This window comes from Crocuta crocuta, unplaced genomic scaffold, assembly GCF_008692635.1.
Source record: "Crocuta crocuta isolate KB4526 unplaced genomic scaffold, BGI_CrCroc_1.0 scaffold445, whole genome shotgun sequence".
NCBI classification, from domain to species: Eukaryota; Metazoa; Chordata; class Mammalia; order Carnivora; family Hyaenidae; genus Crocuta; species Crocuta crocuta.
This window is the reverse complement of record NW_027530847.1, coordinates 1,308,226-1,323,840: the sequence shown is the minus strand read 5'-3', so window position 1 is coordinate 1,323,840 and position 15,615 is coordinate 1,308,226. Positions and strand designations below refer to the sequence as shown.

The 15,615-nt window shown below is 37.6% G+C and overlaps 1 protein-coding gene across 3 annotated transcripts in view; it reads left to right on the top strand.

Moving 5' to 3' along the window:
* Positions 1-15,615, top strand: part of ITCH (itchy E3 ubiquitin protein ligase) — a 142,703-nt gene that overhangs the window by 671 nt on the left and 126,417 nt on the right. For 2 of the 3 annotated variants that reach the window (XM_077769304.1, XM_077769306.1), the window contains exon 2: positions 3,462-3,538. The exons of the other annotated variant lie outside the window; for it this stretch is intronic. The gene's annotated coding sequence lies outside the window, so the exon portion shown is untranslated. The remainder of the gene's footprint in view (positions 1-3,461; positions 3,539-15,615) is intronic. 3 annotated transcript variants of the gene reach the window in all.

The following is a 15,615-nucleotide window of genomic DNA, read 5'->3' as shown; positions in this document are numbered from 1 at the left end:
GTGGCGAGGGGGGCCCAGCACAGCGGCTGCTTCCTCTTTCTTCCACTCTCCTCCTCCCTCCATTGTCCCCCATCGTGGTGGTCCCGGCCCGGGCGCCCTTTTCGGCGCCTGCTGCCCCGCAGTCACCTCCCGGCGTCCAGTTTTGCGGACGTGGAGCTGTCACTGCCCTCCCTCTTGAGTGTCCTTTTCTCTGGCTGAGAAAAGAAAAAAGTAGCTGTGAACGTATTCTAAAGGTCGGAACGTGATACGGACGTGACTTACTGGGAGCTAAGCGGGGAACTCAAGTTTTCAGACAGAGTCCCAGGGCCACGACTTAAAGAGAAACACAGGGTCTTTGCGCTCAAGGTAGACATGGGGCCTAAAGTTAAGAGATGTAACAAGGTGAACGTGCAAAACACCCGAAATTCAAGATTCTCCAGTAACAACTCAACTTGTTTTCTTGGCTATATGCATATCTTAATCTTGTTACATTTTCTGCCATACATAATTCTACAGCTTCAGTATACCTTTTTGGGAGTGAGGGTTGGGAAAGAGGAGTGGGATTTTTTTCTTGGAAAATTAATGAGGCACTGGAGCCAGCCACTTATCGTTGCACTTAATTGAGGTCTCCCGCATGTATTCCTAATATAATTCGATTTTAAGGAAGCATGTAATAAAGGCAGTGTATTTCCACCGTCAAAATCGGTTTAGAATTTCTCAGCTGAAATAAAGTTCTCATGGCAGATACGCTGAGAGCCTGCACTGTGTATTTATTCATAGATGCACTCGAGGTACAGTTATTTCATTCTTGATTTAGAAATGAAGGTGGAAATTCGACTGCTTTTTTGAAAAGAGAATGTAAGTTTCATGTTCAGTTTATGAATCAAATTAGAAAGGATATGAAATAAAAAGTGCAGAATACTTTTTCACAGTATTCTAGAGGGAATAATTTCTAAATTCTTTTTAAAAAACGTCTTTTCATCTATTGGAAGAAACCAACAAACCAGTTCCCAAATTTGCCTATTAGAATAATTAGGGAGCTTTTTAAAAGTAGAAATTCCAGGGCCTCCTTTCCTGAGATTGATTTAGTAGGTCTGCTTTTGGCCCTGAAGAATTTATGTTTAAAACATGCTTCAGGCAATTCTGATGGTCTTGGGAACCACTGAGGCAAACAGTACTGTGGACCTACCAAGGAATTCTCAAAAAGCTTTGATACAGAAGAGGAAGTGACCAGTCCTGTATGGGGGTTGGTTGGCCAGAGGAGGTCACAGGAACTGCCCCTGGTCCTGTTGGGTCTTAGATGATGAGTAGGAGCGTGTTAAGGGTGGGGAAGGGGAGGGATAGGACCGGCAGGAAACATGGTGCTGTGTGTAAATGCAGAAGATTGTAGGAGAAAAAGGGATCAGGGAGCAGGGAGTGGAATGGGGAAGGAGAGCATTCTGGGACATGAGGTCAGAAAGGTAAAAGGAGGTAACTATGTGAAAAATTCTAAGAATAATGCTAAAACACTCAAATTTTATGTTAGCAGTGGATTCAGATTTTAAATGGGGAAGTGATCTGAATACGTGTGTGTTGTAGAAAGGTTGCTCTGGTGATGAGAGTAAAAGGATGGAAAATGGCTGTTGCAGAAGTCTAGGTTGCGAAAAGGCTTGATGTTGGAGAGAGGCTGTGGGGATGATCAAGGGATTGGATTTAGTTACTTACTAGTGCATTATTGTTGCCATATTTTTGGATGAGGAATTTTTAGGGCCAGACTGGGTAAAGAGCTCTTGATCTGCAAAAATAACCTATTAGCAAATCTGAATAATATTGCCAGGTTATATATATTGATGGTATGAGAGTGGATTGTTCTTAGGACTTTTGAAAATTAGAAAGAACCAGATTGGGTGCAATTGGAGTGGAGCTTGGAGATTATACTGACATTTATGACTGTCAACACTATTGATCTAAGGTTGTTTGAAGTGTTTTTCTCTCCTACTCAGAAGCTTGGTATTAGAATTTTAGAGTTAGAAGAGATTGCAGAGATTATTTAGTCCATGGTAGCAAATAAATTGCAGAGATTATTTAGTCCATGGTAGCAAATATATTTTGGTTTATGAACCAACTAAGCTTTGAAATAGCTCCAGGAGCCCTATATTGAGAAGGATTTTGGTCATATATTCTCTGGGAAAGTAAGTTAATGATTGATTCGTGATGTTTCTTGTGGACACAGTTATCTAGTGGGTGCTGTGTGTGCCAGGTATATGCCATCCTTAGACTAGTCCAAACTATTAGTTTTCTGCTTAAAAAAGAATCTTAAACAAGTTAAATAGTTTACCTAAAAGTAGTTAAGAATTAGAGCTAGAAGTAGAACTGAGTTTTGTAACTCTTAGTTTGTTATTCTCCCGTGTTATCAAGATGAATGTCTGCTGCTAAAGAGCTTTTGATATTGGACCAAAAGAAAAAAGGTATTTGTGGCTTGTGCCTTTTGACTGTTTAGGTAAGAGTTTGACGAGGAACTTTGGCCTAGAACTAAATTTTGTAAATTTTGTCTGGCTTAAGACAATTGTTGTTAGTACTGATAGGAAGTAGTCACCTGTTTGTGGTTTTTTGTTTTTTGTTTTTTTCACTTCCTTGTTCCTCACCATTCTCTCAGTTTTAGGTTTTGAGGATTGGTTTCCTTTACGTGAGTTAAGGCACAAATATATAATGTTATTTATTTGTTTGTTTTTTTAGTGTTAACAGCATTTTGCCAATTTCTAGGCTCATAATAAGTGCTTAGTAAAGGCATGTTGGTTTTTGTGACTGTACATGATATAGTTTTGAGTCAATATAAATTAGTGTGGGGTTGCAGAATTGAACTACAGTATTATCTGGTTGGTAGGTCGGCCCTCAGCGAAAAATATTGGGTTGGAAACTAGCCTCACAACTAGTAGTCATTAACTAGGAGCTGTTCCTCCTTCTGTCTAGCAGTGCTGTACGTGGAAAACTGCTACCTCCTCACCTCTTGCTTCTTTTCAGAACTGGCTATACTCTGATCCTTGAAGTGCTTTTTCTTTTCCTATCCCTAGGAGCCTCTGAGGTTGCAGGGACCATCCTTACAGTGACCCCAATAGTTAGAGTATATATTTATATTGCTATCCTCGTTTTGTCATGTAGCCATCATAGCCAGGTGGTCATCGGCCCCATGGTATGTTTGAGTCCTTTTCTCCCTGACTCACCTTACCCTGCCCTATCAAAAACTATCTATCCCTCCCCCCCAAATGATTTATTCCATGAAACTTTTTATTTTATTATTTTTTTAAAGTAATCTCTGTGCCCAACATAGGGCATGACCCCAAGATCAAGAATCACATGCTTTACCAACTGAGCTGCCCAGGTAACCCCTTTTCTTTCCATGAAACTTAAAAAGACATTGTGTTGTCAGATTTCCAAGGTCATTGCTAATCTGATGTGTTTTACCATAGGAATAATGTGTTAATGGACCCTCCTTCCCCTCTCAGGTAACATGCATTTAACAGTGGCCTTCTGGAGACAACGCCTTAACCCAAAGAAGTGACTCCAGTGGTGAGAACTGCAGGTATGGTGACAGGCCCATGAAAGAGACTGGGGGGCTGGAATGGTGCAGAGGGTGAGCTCTGATCATATAACTGCTGTGGAGATGGAGGTATGGGGAAAAAGGAAGTTGAAGAAATAGACAGTTTCCACTTGGATCTGAAACCAAGTCTCTTCTATAAGCATTAGCCTGTGAGCCACACTTTGCTCTTACTTTAGGTCCTCTGACTTTTTTGTTTTCTTTTTTTTAAAAGTTTTGTTTATTTGTTTATTTATGTGTGTGTGAGAGAGAGAGAATGAGCAGGGGTGAGGGAGAGAGAGAATCCCAGGCCTGCTCCAAGCTCTGCACTAAGTGTGATGTAGGGCTTGGTCTCGTGACCATGTGAGGATCATAACCTGAGCAGAAATCAAGAGTTGGACATTTAACAGAATGAGCTGACCAGGCGACCTTGACTTCTCTGGTTTTTTATTTTTCTTGGACATATACTTTTCCCACGTTTGCTGTTTTATGAACATTTATTCTGTGTATTCTTGTCCAGACATGTGCAGGTGTATAGTTAAAAAGTATAAGAAGTAAAAAGAAGGCAACATAATGCAGTGGAAAAAGAATAGAGGACTTGGAAAGAAAAGGTCTGGGGTTCTGATTTGATTTTGCCACTGACAGACTGACTTTTGACAAGTTATTTAATCTTGCCTGGACTCAGTTTATGTATTTGTAAAATAGATGTATTGACTCCTACCTGCCTTTCTGACATTGTCGTGAGGATCAAGATAATACAAATTAAAGCTTTAGAAAAAAATGAATTTACAACCCAAGACATTATCTGGGTCTACAAGGTGGGAGAAGTTGGGAGTAATATTGAGAAGGCAAACATGAGGACAGGATAAATTCTCTTTAAAGGATCAGAAGAGAAAAAAGGAAGACTATTGGAATAGAAAGGTAGAGCATGAAAATAGTCAATCAGGAAGAGAATAAGGAGTGAATGAAGTAGAACTGATGGATTGGTAGGTGAGAACGCTGAATAGGACAAAGAGTCGTCCCTTTCACTTGCCTCACTCTAACCTTGCAGCTGTTTATCATTACTACTTCTCTTCATGTAAATGTCTATCTATACTTAGATTCCTTTCTTCACCGTAAACATCAGTGTTTATTATTCATACCTCTGTGTGACCCTTTGTGTTTAGTTTATATTTTTGTTAATTAATTGTCCTATAAATGCGCAGAGACCAAGAGTATGATTTGCTTTTTATGGTGTTGCAGGCCATTGCTATTAAAAATGTATGTTTGCTCTGTTCTTTTTTATAATTATGGAGAGAAGGAAGGAGATGGGGAACTTTGTGAGAAATAGTAGGAAAGGAACTGGGTAGGAGGGAAAGTAGAAAAACAAGACATGGTAAGAAGAATTCTCAAAAAATAATGAAAGGAAATACATGAAAATCAAAAATACATAGAGCAAAAAAAAAAGTGGGGAAGGAGGAGATGGTGTTATCTACAGGAAAGGAACAAGGCCGTTTTCATTTCTTTAATGGTGATGTAATACCTCACAAAATGTTATGTGTTGGGAAAGATCATTCTCCATACCAAGTATCTTTAAAATATTTTCAAAAGTATCCTCTGCATCCTGAGCTCACAGAGTAGTTCTTTGCGGAAAGAAAACTAGGCCAACGTTCAGGAGACCTGGGTTCTAGCCTTGGTGTTGCTTGTTACTTAGTTCTGTAATCTTGGGCAATTCACTTAAATCTCTGGGCCTCCGCTTCCTCACTTGTCTATTAAAGGTATTGAACATGATGGTCTCTCAATTTTCTTTTAGCTCACTCTTGATTATATTTTGTGCTTCATGGGCTGGCTCACTAATTTTTTAGGGCTTTGTTGATATCACAATATAAGATTGGCCTTAGAAATATCTTTTTTTTTTTAAAGAAATGTAAGTTTTTTTTAAACCTTTTAAGTTTATTTTTATTAAAAATTTTTAAATGTTTATTTTATCTTAGAGACACACATTTAAACATAGAACACAAGTGGGGGAGATGCAGAGAGGGAAACACAGAATCCAGAGCAGATTCCAGACTCTCAACTTGGGGCTTGAACCCACAAACCATGAGATCACGACCTGAGCCAAAGTTGGACACTTAATTGACTGAGCCACCCAAGTGCTCCTGTTTTTTATTTTTTAGTGTTTATTTCTTTTGGAGAGAGAGACAGAGCAAACAAGGGAGGGGGCAGAGAGAGAGAAAGAGAGAGGGAGAGACAGAATCCAAAGCAGGCTCCAAGCTCTGGGCTGTCATCAGAACCTACCTACCACGTACCAGGAGATCATGACCTGAAGGATCATGACCTGAAGCTTAACAGACTGAGCCACCCAGGCACCCCCCCAGTCTTTTGTTTTGTTTTTTAATATTTATTTATGAGAGGAGGGCAGAGAGAAAGGGAGAGAGAGAGAACCTGAAGCAGGCTCCACACCCAGCCCAGCACTGAGCCTGGGGTTGTAGATCCCAGGATTGTGAGATCATGACCTGATCATGACTGAGAGGCTTAACCTACTAAGCCACCCAGGGGCCCAAATATCTTATAATACGACTTCATAATATCCATTGCTTTATAAATGAGAAACCATTGTATTTTAAGTTCTGCTTAATTTTTTAATTTTTGTATTTTTTAAAGATTTTATTTTTAAGTTATCTCTGCATCCAAAGTGGGGCTTGAAATGTGGGGCTCAAATTTTCAATCCTGAGATCAATGCATGCTCTATCAACTGAGCTAGCCAGGCAGGCGTCCTTAAATTCTGTTTTAAACATTGGCAAAAAGTGAGACTTGTAGGGAACCTAAGTATAGAAATGTTAAGTTTATAATATTGAACAAGCATTCACCGAGCCCTTGTTGTGCTAGGTCTCAATGAGCACTTAATATAAAACCCCTGCCTCAAGGATTTTCTGTTTTTTTGGTCAGGAAAACAAACTTGCTCACCAGTAATTATTATAAAAAAAAAAAGAAAAAGGTGATAAATACTATAATGAAGATCGCATTGCATTGCAATTTAAGGTACTAACTTTATAGATTTATTGGTTCCTTTACCATAATTGAATATGTGCTAGGTGCTGCTCTCTGCTATGTATTGCAGAGACTCATGATGAAAAAAAAAGCAGTCCCTGCCCTCAAGAAAGTTCGAGTCTTTTTTCACATCTGGAAACTGCTTACTCTAATTTTCCCTTCTGTCCCAGGAAGCTTTGTACTGTATCAGCACTTCATGGTTTAGTCTAAGAATACATATGCATATTGAGCTTGCTGCACTCCAGAAATGTTTGATAACACACTTGCTGTCTGAGAAAATGTATATTATTCTATTGGATATATAACGTTTTTTCTGTCACTGACAGAGAAATTTTTCTTTTAAGATAAGGAAAAAGTCCAAATGCCATCTGGATGGCATGTTTAGGTGGACTTTGATTTTGCCTCTTATTCATTCAGAGAAAGAGTAGGATCTAAAATTTAGCCTTGATTTGTTGTTCCAAGGAATCAATTCAGTTAGTCACAGAGGAGAGGATGCTAGTCGAAAGGAATCGTATTGTAGGAGTTAACAGTGCGTACTGGATTGTCTGGTTTTGAATTTTGGCTTTACCATGCACTGAGAGGATGATCTTGGTCAAGTTCCTCATCTGTAAATTGAGAATAGTAATAGCATATTACTATATAAGGTTGTTGTGTGGATTAAATAAGATAATGTATTTTTGCTTGAACAATAGTTGGTTCACAGTAAACGTGAAGTGTTAGTTTTTGTTGTTATTATCATTACCACCAACCTTGTCTTAAAATTATTGTCGCAATTCATTAATTCATTAAGTAAGCTTATCTAGGGTGAGCATTGTAAATTTAAATGCCTATAAGGGCTAAATGAACATTTTAAAATAGTAATGATCAGGTTGGGATTAAGTGAACTAGGGAATTCATGTTCCTCTAATGGGGTAGCTGTTAAGTAGCTTTGGCTTACTTTTTAATTTTTTTAATTTTAATTTTATTTTATTAAAAAGTTCGTTTAATATTTATTCATTTCTGAGAGACAGAGACAGAGTGCAAGCAGGGGAGGGACAGAAAAAGAGAGAGACACAGTATCTGAAGTGGCCTCCAGGCTCTGAGCTGGGAGGGAGGTTGGGGGGTCGGGGAATAGAGTAGAGAAAGGCTCAAACTCACTGACAGGGAGATCATGACCTGAGCTGAAGTCGGAGGCTTAACCAACTGAGCCACCCAGGTGCTCCTTTGGCTTACTGTTTTAAAAAGTTAAAGGGTAAAATCGACCATTTTAACCAATAAAAAATACATAATTTATGAGGTACTGGGGTGTCTCAGTGTCCAACTTTTTTTCTTTTAATGTTTGTTTATTTTTGAGAGAGAGAGAGAGACAAAGTGTGAGCAGGAGAGGGGCAGAGGGAGGGGGAGACACAGAATCTGAAACAGATTCTAGACTGTGCTGGCAGATCTGAGCCTACTTAGGATTCTCTCTCTTCCTGTCTCTCTGACTCTCCTCTGTTCATGTGCACACCTTCTCTCTTTCTCCTCTCTCTCAAAATAAATAAATAAACAGTTAAAAAAGCGTAATTCATTGTCAGCTCACTATTGACCTAGTGGGGAGTATAGGACCAAGTGTGGCCTGAATATCTTAACTTTTATTCTAAACAGAATCGGGGGATCTAGGTTTTGTGAGAAATCTTTTTTTTTCCTAAATGTTGGTAACTTTTGAAATCATAATATAAACACTGTGGGCCAAACAAATCACCACTATGGGTAGGATTTGTCTTGTGGGTTGCCGCTTTGCAGCCTCTATTCTGGAGCTTGACTCTTTGCATCATAACCCATGTTCCCTGCCTTCTGGGAAGAAAGTCCTTACCCACATACAGTTTTAAAACAGTTCATGCAATACCTCAGAGCAGTCCAGGGCTGAATGAGAAGTATGCAGGATAATTATTAAGGCAGAGGAGGGATTTAGAACGGGCAAAGGTATGGAGACAGGAATGGACTTCAGATGGTGGTAGTACGGTGAATAGATTAATTGGAGGTTAGGTTAGTCTGAAGAGGCTGTATGTGAGGGTGGTAATAGGAGAAAGCTTAGAAAAGTTAAGAGACCAGACTGATTGTTTTGGTATAACCTTAAGTCCTGTTGGCTGACTGAATAAAGTGGTATTTTATGGTGATTTATTAGGTAATATTGAGGTCTACAGTGTTTACTAGGGTTGTAGGGTCTGGAGGCAGGGAGACCAGGCTAGGGAGGTAGGTGGGAGCGGGAATGAAAAGGAAGGGATAAAAGCTTGTGTAAGAGACAGAAGCATATATATGGGTTACCCTGTGACAGTGGGACCCTGCAGTAGATAAAGAGGGCCAATTGTGAAAGCTTTTCCCCTCTTCATTCTTTTGTAAAAACTGGGATACATGAAGATAATGCTACTGTTCCTCCTTTTTCATGTTGTGGATCTTGCTTTGTCACTCAGCCATAGCACCCTTCTTAATGACGGATCACATACATAGTCTTAGGATTTCCCTGCTTGCACAAGTAGAATAGAAAAAAGAAGAAACAAAGTAGTTTAGCTGCTCATCACATTTCTGGTTTTGGATTTTTGACAATCTGAGTTAACCTCTATTAAGTTTCTTTAGACTTTATACATGGAATTTTTGTATTTACCAAACTTTGGAAACACTGACAAATAGTTTACTCATGGGAAAGATGTAGAATTTTGCTGTAGAAACTTGACATGATAATTCATGATTTAGAATGTTTAAAGAAACTGATAAATGTTGTAGAAAGGTGGAATGTGTTTATTCTGTATAACTTCAGAGAGTGATTTTTAGGATCTTATCTTCACTAGACCTTTTGTCCTGTTTATAGTTTCTCATGAAAATTTTCTTGACATATTGCAAAGAAGTTATTCCTTATTCTTGGCTAAAATGCCAAATGTAGTTATTCTAAGTAGTCTTTTTGGTAAATAAGCTAATAGTATGTTAGACGTAGCATTAAGAATACTTGAAATGCAGCAAGATTTCTTTCATTGATGAATAAAAGTACTACTGAACTGAGCCTCTGAAAAGTACAAAAAGTTGCTGCCATCAGAGAGATGCAGCAGTAAGGTCAACAGATTTGAGCTAAATCTAAATCTCGTTTAATGGAGAAGGGATTTTTTTTTTTAAGCATGGTCTAACCTAGTTTTTGGAATTCATTTGTTCTGAATATTGAAAGGGATTTCCAGGTGGTTCATTTAATTATAGATCTGCTTTGGAACTGGGAAGGTAAGGAACACAAGAGAGGGATTAGCTGCATTTGTTTCTGTAGAAAGGCAGTAGTCAAAAGGAAATCCCAGATTATCTTTTTCTGTTCTTGAATTTTTTGGAGGAAAGATATTTACTACAAGTCTTAATTGAAAACTGTATTCAGTATGTATATTGAAACGTGCAGAACCTAGTTACTACTGCTTTTCTTTGTCAGTATGTTGCTGACATTTATTTGCTGTCATCTCCTTGCCCTTTGTCTTTGTCCTTGAGAGTTTTTACTTTATTTATTTTGTTTTGCTGGTGTTTTAGGAGAGAATGGAATAGAAGTGCTTATGTTCAGTCAGCCCTGTTAATTTATTTTACCATATAAATTGATGTTTTCATCTTTAACAATGAAAATGATGAATTTATCGGCCCTGATTATTTTTTTGTTTGTTTCTTACTGTGGTAAAATATACATGACCTAAAACTGACCATTTTATCGATAAAAAAAAAATTATTAACTTATTTTTGAGAGAGATGGAGCACAAGTTGGGGAAGGGCAGAGAGAGAGAAGGAGACACAGAATCTGAAGCATGCTCCAGGCTATTAGCACAGAGCCTCACAGGGGGCTTGAACCCACAAACTATGAAGTCATGATCTGAGCCAAAGTTGGATGCTTATCCAATTGAGCCACCCAGGGGCTCCAACCATTTTTAAGTGTTCAGTTTAGTGACATTAAGTTAATTCACTTTGTTGTGCAGCTTTTACCATTGTGCATCTCCGAGAACTTTTTCATCATCATCCCAAACTGAAACTCAATGTGCCTTAAAAAATAACTCACATTCTCCTTCCCTCAACCCCTGGTAACCACTGTGCTACTTTTTGGTCTCTGTATAGAATTTGACTATTTTAGGTATCTCATGTAAGTGGAATCATACAATATTAATATTGTCCTTTATGTTAAGCTTGTTTCACTTTGCATAATGTCTTCAGGGTTCATGTGGTAGCATGTGTCAGAATTTCATTCCTTTTTGAGGCTAATATTCCATTTTATGTGTGTGCCACATTTTGTTTATCCATTCATCTGTTGATGGACACTTAGCTTATTTTCACCTTTTCGCTGTTATGAATAATGATGTTATGAATGTGGGTGCTGTTTAGGTCTTTCAGTATTTTTAGGTGTATTCCCAGAAATGGAATTCCTGGATCATGTTGTAATTCTGTGTTTAATTTTTTGAGGAACCACCATACTGTTTTCCATAGCAGCTGTACCATTTTACATTCCCACTGGCAGTGCACAAGAGTTCCCATTTTTGACACTCATACCAATGCTTGTTATATTCTGGTTTTTTTTTTTTTTAATAATCATCCTAATGAGTGAATCGGTATCTCATTGTAGTTTTGATTTTCATTTCTCTAATGATTAATGATTTTGAGTGTCTTTTCATGTACTTATTAGCTGCTAGAATATTTTTTTGAGAAATGTCTGCTCAACTCCTTTGCCCATTTTTTAATTGGATTGTTTGGGTTTTGGTGTCCTAATTATTTTGTAGGTTTCTGTCCATATCTTTTCTGCTTCTGAGTCTGCTGCTCTTCTCTTCCTTTCCTGTTGTTGGCAAAGCAACTAGAATCATTCTCTCCAATGTATATAGGACCTTAGTAAATGTTTGATGATAAAAGGTTAAAAGTAGAGTTTTCTGGAAAGGTAAAGATTGATTGGGGCAAGGCCTTCATTACATTTTTCTCTAGTTTTGGAGTTCTGTATTCTCTTTTAACAATTTACTTGATAGAGTAAAACATTTATAAAAGATTATGCTTTTAGGCAAAGAAGTCCCTGTGTAACTTAAATTTCATCTTAGAGGGGCACCTGGGTGGCTTATTCAGTTAAGTGTCATGACTCTTGGTTTCATCTCAGGTCTTGATCTCACGATTAATGAGATTGAGCCCCTTGTGTCGCAGGCACTGCTTGGGATTCTCTCTCTCCCTCTGCCCTTTCCCCACTCACATGTATGCAGATGTGCGCACTCTCTTTCACTGTCAAAATAAATAAACATTTAAAAAATTTTCATTTTAACAAAGGAAAATATAGGATCTTATTAAGATAAATTTGATTCTTCTCTAAGAGGCTTACTGTTACTGTTTGCCTAAGAAAATACAAGTAAGCCTGAGGTATCCAAAGAAGGGTTTTACTTTTTGTAATTCTTGTTTTAATCATTTCAATCTCATTCACTTTTTAAAAAGTAATCTCTATACCCAACATGGAATTTGAACTCACAGTCCCAAGATTGAGAGTTGCTTGCTCTACTTACTGAGCCAGCCAAGGGCCCCTCAGTGATTCTTTTTTTTTTTTTTTTTAAAGATTTTAAGTAATCTCTATACCCAATGCGGGGATCGAACTCACAACCCCAACCTAGATCAAGAGTCGCATGCTCCATCAACTGAGCCAGCCAGGCGCCTCTCACTTCTTAACTTTTGTTGTGTAATGATTTGGGATTTCTTATTTTGAGACTGCTATTTATTAGGGTTTTTGTTTTTGTTTTAGACAAGTGGGGTTAGGAGTGATCCTAGACTTGATATATATCTTAATTTTCAAAAGGACAAAACTGAGTAAGTTCAAGTATAGCAATGACATAAATATATTTTATTTTCCTGTTACCTTTTTTGCTTCCTTTAAAGAACCATGGTTTTATTATTTATTTTTTAAATGTTTTTTTTTTAATTCTGAGAGATGGAGAGAAACAGGGAAAGAGAGAACCCCAAGTAGGCTACATGCTGACAACGCAGGGCTCAATCTCATGAACTGTGAGATCATGACCTGAGCCAAAATCAGTAGTCAAAATCAAGAGTCAGTCATGTAACAGACTGAGCCACCCAGGCACCCTCAAACCATGGTTTTAAATCATGACATTAACACTGAACAAAGCTAGAGATTTCTGGTTTGGGCCACATCTTTTGTTTTGACTTTGGACAGTCCATTTTTATTGGATTGTTACTGAGTTTTAAGAGTTTTTTTGTAAATTTTGGATATTTCCTCTATCAGATATGTATTTTACAAATATTTTCTCCCAGCTTTTGCTTATCTTTTCATTATCTTAATAGTGTCTTTTGAAAAGTAGAAGTTCATAATTTTGATGAGACCTAAGTTTTCAATTTTTTCTGTTATGGGTGGTACTTTTGTTGTCGCATGTAAGAAATCTTTGCCTACCTGGGCAATCCATTTAACTTTCTTGGATTTCTACTTATAAGAACAAATAAGTACTCGCTTTGGCAGCACATATACTAAGAACAAATAAGATGTGTGTGGTATTTTTACTTCTTTGGAATAATAGTTTTATTTAGCACCTTTTTGGAGTCAAAATAGAGGAGGTAGTCTTTGGATAGAATACTAAGGTGAAAACCTACAGACCCAAATTGGAGTACAGAATTGGCTCTGCTTTTATAATCCTATTTGTTTCTAATGGGTAAGAGGTAATTTTCTTTTCTTTCTTCCCCCCACAATTAGTTAGGGCCCTTGGATGTAAATGATTGTATGTGATTTTTTTTTTCTGGGTTTTTGATACAATCTGAATAACAATGCTTTTCGGCTCCTTTAAGTAAAAATATATAAATTTATTTATAAAATGTACATATATATTACTCACTAACTTATTAATATTGATATCTAGTTTACTTATACTTTATAGATTAAGTTTAGAAATGATCTGAGAAAGGTTTGTTGGAAGGATGGGGATGGTGGCTATCAGGATCTTGTATTTTGAGGACAATTCATGAGTATTAAGAGATGGTCAGAAACCAGAGTTTCCTGGGAGCCAGGAAATTCAACCTTATATATAATTAGGTTGCATAATTTCACACAAACCTTGTTTACAAATGAGAGCAATATTTATTGTAGCACAATGGTAGTTATATTTATTGTGGCGCATCAAATTATTAAACTCTAGCAGTAGAGAGTCAAAACCAGGAAACAACTTGTAATAGTAGTTAATATTAAAATGTTTGTTAGCTGTTTGAGAGGACAGGGGGGAAATTGCCTTCTAAAGTAGTGGGTACAGAGTTCAAACCAGCAAATGAATGCTAAAAGTTTGATTCTGGTGCCAGTTTCCTTAAATTCTGTTGGCATACTATTGAACCTTGAAAGTTATACCTTTGTGTTTTTCTCTTTGAATAAGATAATCATCTTTTTAAGCATATGCTTTAGATCTACACCCATACATTTGGTTAGAAAATGGAAAGAGAGCTTTCATTTATCTGAGATCCTTCATATTACGTTCAGAGCCAAGGTGTCACTTTTAAGGGAGAGAGAGGATGGTTTACATCTTTCCACTCTGCTAACGTAGCCTTTTCCAGTAAATAAGAAGGCAACTTTTCCCCATAATACGTGGGTTTGAGTTCATTCCGTCTCATTTTATTCAGAATATTATGGAAATGAGTATTTACCTTCTAGCCCAACCAAAAGAACTCTTATCCCCCTCTGACAATACCTTCAGGAACTCATACACCAAGTTCTGTTCTGTTGCTTTGCCATCATTAATGGAGAATGGGATCTAAACATTGTTCCTTCTAGTTAGTCCCTGCTACAAGTGATTGGAGAGAGCAGGATCTAGTTTTCAATTCAGCTGGGTCGTGTGGCTACTGGTTGCATACACAAGAACCATTACCACCTCCATGTTCCTCTTCCAAATGGATTGAGGCTTCATTCTTACGTTACTGGATGGCAAATGAGTACAGAATTTTTAACACCCATGCTTTGATACATAGCTCTTTCACTTGAGTGGTGGTTTCAGAACATGGCTAAGTGGCCTTGTACAAAGGAGACTACTCAGTATTTGCAGTTGCCGTATATGCTTCTGTATTTTATTAAAAAAATTTTTTTTGTTATTCTTAAGAGAGAGACATAGCATGAGTGGGTGAGGGGCAGAGTGAGAGATGGACACAGATTCTGAAGCAGGCTCCAGGCTCTGAGCTGTCAGTACAGAGCCCATCGCGGGGCTCGAATCCGCAAGCCATGAGATCATGACCTGAGCCAAAGTCGTACGCTTAACTGATTGAGCCACCCAGGAGCCACTAAAATTTTTTTAATGTTTGTTAATTTTTGAGAGAGAGACAGAGAGAGAGAGACCAGGAGACACAGAATCTGAAGCAGGCTCCAGGCTCTGAGCTGTTAGCACAGAGCCCAAGGCTGGGCTCGAAATTCCAAACCATGAGATCATGACCCGAACTGAAGTTGGTTGCTTAACTGACTGAGCCACTCAGGTGCCCCTATACTTCTGTACTTCACTAAGGCTGTTTGAGAGCTAGACTTCATTAGGTTTTAGTTCTCTGAATACCACTGTGTACTTAAGCTTTTTGTACTTGTGCGTCAGCAAGCAGTTTTTCTTCTTACTGGTTTAATATGTTTTCTGAAATGTCTTTTTGATGGCTTCTTTTAAGAATTATAGGTCCTTATAAATTATTGGAAGGTTTTCTAGGTCAAAATAGATGCAGCTTATAAAAATAACTGACTATGGTGGATATGTTATTTTTGAAATCAAATGAAACAAATTTCATATCTTGACTATTAATTTTTCTATAAAGAGGATACATGTTTTAAAATAAGACTAATTTGCTGTTTGTTTCCTGTGGGACAAGATATTACTGAAATAATTTTGTGAAATGTGCCTTTCTTTTTCCATATTTTTATTTCTACTGCCTTTCAGGAAGATGTTAAGGTCAGTTTTCACCTCTGGCAATGTTTTAGCACCTCTTTTCTACATTAGACATTCTGTCACATTTTTCTAGTGTGATAGTAAACATTATTCAAAATAAATGATATAAAAGTTGACTCTATTTTAAGTTTCTTTGTAACTGACAGACTAAGAGGTAATGAT